General features: G+C 38.1%; 2 pseudogenes; both read right to left on the reverse strand.

Annotated features, from left to right (window-relative positions):
• Positions 1 to 561: 561 nt before the first annotated feature.
• Positions 562 to 646, reverse strand: LOC120880729 (annotated as a pseudogene).
• A 5-nt stretch (positions 647 to 651) lies between these two features.
• LOC120880728 lies at positions 652 to 770 on the reverse strand (annotated as a pseudogene).
• Positions 771 to 5,301: the final 4,531 nt, after the last annotated feature.

The raw sequence follows: 5,301 nt of genomic DNA on the forward strand, positions 1-5,301 counted from the left end.
TGGGTTCTGTTTTCCCAAAAATCATTATGCCAATTTTGGCCTATTTTTATTTTGGCATATGTTCATTTTTAGGCATCAATGTAAAACTGAATGTACTTGTCATCAAATAATGAAGTGAAAGAAGATACTTGAGATAAAACAATAACTATTAGTTTTTTTGACAGGAAAGTAGGATTTATTGGTAGGCATAATTAAGGAATGAATAGAGCTAATGCTCTCATGAGTGCATTGCCAGCCATTTGTCCAGGGGACCATAATTAGGGATGCATCAGATGAGCTACTTTTCTGCCACCATGTTTTCAAATTCATCTGCATTAAACTTAGTAAGTGCCCACTTCTTGGAGATGTGGACCTTTCAGCACCAAAGGAACTTGAACTTGGCTCTGCAGACTGCCTCAATCACATGTTCCTTGCTCTACAGCTTGGTGCAGATATAAACATTATGACTTGTCCAGTGTGGACCCTGGCCAGTGTGCCCTGGGGCTTTCCAAACGCACCGCACATATCTGTCAGGAGCCTAGACAGGGGACAGCATGCCAGTCTTGAATCTCCACTGGAAAGAGTTGTCTCCAAGGTCCCTATGGCTACGTGTACAGGCAACAGGCTGCATACACTACCAAGGAGTTAGATATGAGGCAGGCATATGATAAATATTTTATCCAACTCTCCAAAATTGAAATATAGGAATTGAATATTCCAGTAGCTGTCTGCAGCTATTGCACACTGGGCCCTCATGGGGAAAAGAGCACAGTCGGATTAACTGGCTCCAAAATAGCTATTATTAACAAAATTATACTCTCATTTCATCTTAAAAACTTCTTATGAATAGAAGAAAGGAAGACACAGCTTCATTTACATAATATTTCATATCTTATAGATCAATTGCATATAATGTCTTATATACTGCTCTTGATATATCTCATATTATCCCTACTTGCTTTTTTCTGTTTTCCAGATCCTATCTTCATTCTGAGAGAGGCTTAACACAGGAATAATAGACTCAATATTCTTCTTCCATATCCATAGTTACTGTATTAGTTTCTCACAGCTGCTATTACAAATTACCAAAATAAGAGTGGTTTAAAACAACAGAACTTTTCTCTCGCACTTCTGGATGCCAGAAATTCAAAAGCCAATGTATGGTAGAATTACACTCCCTCTGTGAATGTATAGATTCCCTCTTGCCTCTTTCCAGCTTCTAGTGGTTCAAGATTTCCTTGGTCTGTGGCTGCATAACTCCAAAATCTGCCTCCGTCTCCATGAAATCTTACATTATCATGTTTTTCTTACAAGGATATCTGCCACTGGATGTAGAGCCCACCTGGATAAATGAGGATGATTTCATCCTGAAATTTTTAATTAACATCTGCAAAGACACTTTTCCGAATAAAATGGCACATTCTTAGGCTCCTGAGGTCAGGATATTGGTTTTTTTTTTTTTTTTTTTTTTTGGAGGAGCTCCTATTCTAGGCATTACTCTTACCTTTTCAGTTTTTTCATTCAGCCACAGCATTTCTTTTAATTTTTTTATTTTTAAAATTAATTTATTTACTTTAATTGGAGGCTAATTACTTTACAATATTGTGGCGGTTTTTGCCATGCACTGACAAGAATTAGCCACAGGTGTACCCATGTCCCTCCAGTGCACCAGCTTTGAGTGCCCTATTTCATGCATCACATTTGAACTGGTCATCTATTTCACTTATAGTAATATATATGTTTCAATGCTATTCTCTCAAATCATCACTCCTTCGTCACCCACAGAGCCCAAAAGTCTCTTTATATCTGTGTCTCTTTTGCTGTCTTGCAAATAGGGTCGTCGTTACCATCTTTCTAAATTCCATATATAACTGATTCAAATGTATTCTTTGTAATGGCTGAGTAATACTCCATTGTGTATATGTACCACAGCTTTCTTATCCATTCATCTGCTGATGGACATCTAGGTTGTTTCCATGTCCTGGCTATTATAAACAGTGCTGCAATGAACATTGGGGTACATGTGTCTCTTTCAATTCTGGTTTCCTCGGTGTGTATGCCCAGCAGTGGGATTGCTGGGTCATAAGGCAGTTCTATTTGCAGTTTTTTAAGGAATCTCCACACTGTTCTCCATAGTAGCTGTACTAGTTTGCATTCCCATCAACAGTGTAAGAGGGTTCCCTTTTCTCCACATTCTCTCCAGCATTTATTGCTTGTAGACTTTTGGATCACAGCCATTCTGACTGGTGTGAAATGGTACCTCATTGTGGTTTTGATTTGCATTTCTCTGATAATGAGTGATGTTGAGCATCTTTTCATGTGTTTGTTAGCCATCTATATGTCTTCTTTGGAGAAATGTCTATTTAATTCTTTGGCCCATTTTTTGGTTGGGTCGTTTATTTTTCTGGAATTGAGCTGCATAAGTTGCTTGTATATTTTTGAGATTAGTTGTTTGTCAGTTGCTTCATTTGCTATTATTTTCTCCCATTCAGAAGGCTTTCTTTTCACCTTGCTTATAGTTTCCTTTGTTGTGCAGAAGCTTTTAATTTTAATTAGATCCCATTTGTTTATTTTTGCTTTTATTTCTAGTATTCTGGGAGGTGGATCATAGAGGATCCTGCTGTTATTTATGTCGGAGAGTGTTTTGAATCAATTCTAATGAAGTGGATGAAACTGGAGCCGATTATACAGAGTGAAGTAAGCCAGAAAAAAAAACACCAATACAGTATACTAACACATATATATGGAATTTAGAAAGATGGTAATGATAACCCTGTATGTGAGACAGCAAAAGAGACACAGATGTATAGAACAGACTTTTGGACTCTGTGGGAGAGGGAGAGGGTGGGATGATTTGGGAGAATGGCATTGATACATGTATAATATCATGTAAGAAACGAATTGCCTGTCTAGGTTCGATGCAGGATACAGGATGCTTGGGGCTGGCACACTGGGATGACCTAGAGAGATGGTATAGGGAGGGAGGTGCGAGGGGGGTTCAGGATTGGGAACTCAAGTACACCCATGGCAGATTCATGTTGATGTATGGCAAAACCAATACAGTATTGTAAAGTAAAATAAAGTAAAAGAAAAAAAGAATAAATTCCATATATATGCATTAATATACTGTATTGATGTTTTTCTTTCTGACTTACTTCACTCTGTATAATAGGCTGCAGTTCATCCACCTCATTAGAACTGACTAAAATGTGTTTTGTTTTTTTTTTTAATAATGAGTAATATTCCATTGTGTATATGTACCACAATTTTCTTATCCATTCATCTGCTGATGGACATCTAGCTTGCTTCCATGTCCTAGCTATTGTAAACATTGCTGCAATGAACACTGGGGTACACATCTCTCTTTTAATTATGGTTTCCTCTGTGTGTATGCCCAGCAGTGGGATTGCTGAGTCGTATGGCAGTTCTATTTCCAGTTTTTTAGGGAATCTCCACACTATTCTCTATAGTGGCTCTACTAGTCTGTAATCTCACCAACAGTGTAAGAGGGTTGCCTTTTCTCTGCACCCTCCCCAGCCTTTATTGTTTGTAGACATTTTGATAGCAGCCATTCTGACTAGCGTGGGATGGTACCTCACTGTGGTTTTGATTTGCATTTCTCTGATAATGAGTGATGTTGAGCATCTTTTCGTGTGTTTGTTAGCCATCTGTATGTCTTCTTTGGAGAAATGTCTGTTTAGTTCTTTGGCCCATTTTTTTTTATTGGGTCCTTTATATTCCTGGTATTGATCTACACGAGCTGTGTGTATATTTTGGAGATTAATTCTTCGTCAGTTGTTTTGTTTGCTACTATTTTCTCCCATTCTGAAAGCTGTCTTTTCACCTTGCTTATAGTCTCCTTCATTGTGAAAAAGCTTTTAAGTTTAATTAGGTCCCATTTGTTTTTTTACTTTTATGTCCATTACTCTGGGAGGTGGGTCATAGAGGATCTTGCTGTGATTTATGTCAGAGAGTGTTTTGCCTATGTTTTCCTCTAGGAGTTTTATAGTTTCTGATCTTACATTTAGATCTTTAATCCATTTTGAGTTCATTTTTGTGTATGATGTTAGAAAGTGTTCTAGTTTCATTCTGTTACAGGTGATTGACCAGTATCCCCAGCACAACTTGTTGAAGAGGTTGTCTTTTTTCCATTGCATATTTTTGCTTTCTTTATAAAAGATAAGGTGTCCATAGGTGCATGGATCTATCTCTGGGCTTTCTATTTTGTTCCATTGATCTTTATTTCTATCTTTGTGCCAGTACCATACTATCTTGATGACTGTAGCTCTGTAGTATAGTCCAAAATCAGGCAGGTTTATTCCTCCAGTTCCACTCTTCTTTCTCAAATTTGCTTTGACTATCTGAGGCTTTTCTGTGTTTCCATACAAACTGTGAAATTATTTGTCTTTCATCAGTGTTTTATAGTATCCTATATATAGATCTTTTGTTTCTTTAGATAAATTAATTCCTAAGTATTTTATTCTTTTTGTTGCAATGGTGAATGGGATAGTTTTCTTAATTTTTCTTTCTGTTTTCTCATTGTTGGTGTAGAGGAATGCAAGGAATTTGTGTATTTATTTTATACCCTGCAACTTTACTATATTCATTGATTAGCTTTAGTAAGTTTCTTGTGGTGTCTTTAGGGTTTTCTTGGGCTCCAAAGTCACTGCAGATGGTGACTGCAGTCATGAAATTAAAAGATGCTTACTCCTTGGAAGAAAAGTTATGACCAACGTAGATAGCATATTGAAAAGCAGAGACATTACTTTGCCAAAAAGGTCCGTCTAGTCAAGGCTATGGTTTTTCCAGTGGTCATGCATGGATGTGAAAGTTGGACTGTGAAGAAAGCTGAATGCCGAAGAATTGATGCTTTTGAACTGTGGTGTTGGAGAAGACTCTTGAGTCCCTTGGACTGCAAGGAGATCCAACCAGTTCATTCTGAAGGAGATCAGCCCTGCAATTTCTTTGGAAGGAACGATGCTAAAGCTGAAACTCTAGTACTTTGGCCACCTCATGCGAAGAGCTGACTCATTGGAAAAGACTCTGGTGCTGGGAGGGATTGGGGGCAGGAGGAAAAGGGGACCACAGAGGATGAGATGGCTGGATGGCATCACTGACTTGATGGATGCAAGTCTGAGTGAACTCTGGGAGTTGGTGATGGACAGGGAGGCCTTGCGTGCTGTGATTCATGGGGTCGCAAAGAGTCAGACACAACTGAGTGACTGAACTAAACTGAACTGATGTAGAAGATCATGTCATCTGCAAGCCATGAGAGTTTTACTTCTTCTTTTCCAATCTGAATTCCTTTTATTTCCTTTTCTT

Source organism: Oryx dammah, unplaced genomic scaffold, assembly GCF_014754425.2.
Source record: "Oryx dammah isolate SB20612 unplaced genomic scaffold, SCBI_Odam_1.1 HiC_scaffold_21, whole genome shotgun sequence".
Classification (NCBI taxonomy): Eukaryota; Metazoa; Chordata; class Mammalia; order Artiodactyla; family Bovidae; genus Oryx; species Oryx dammah.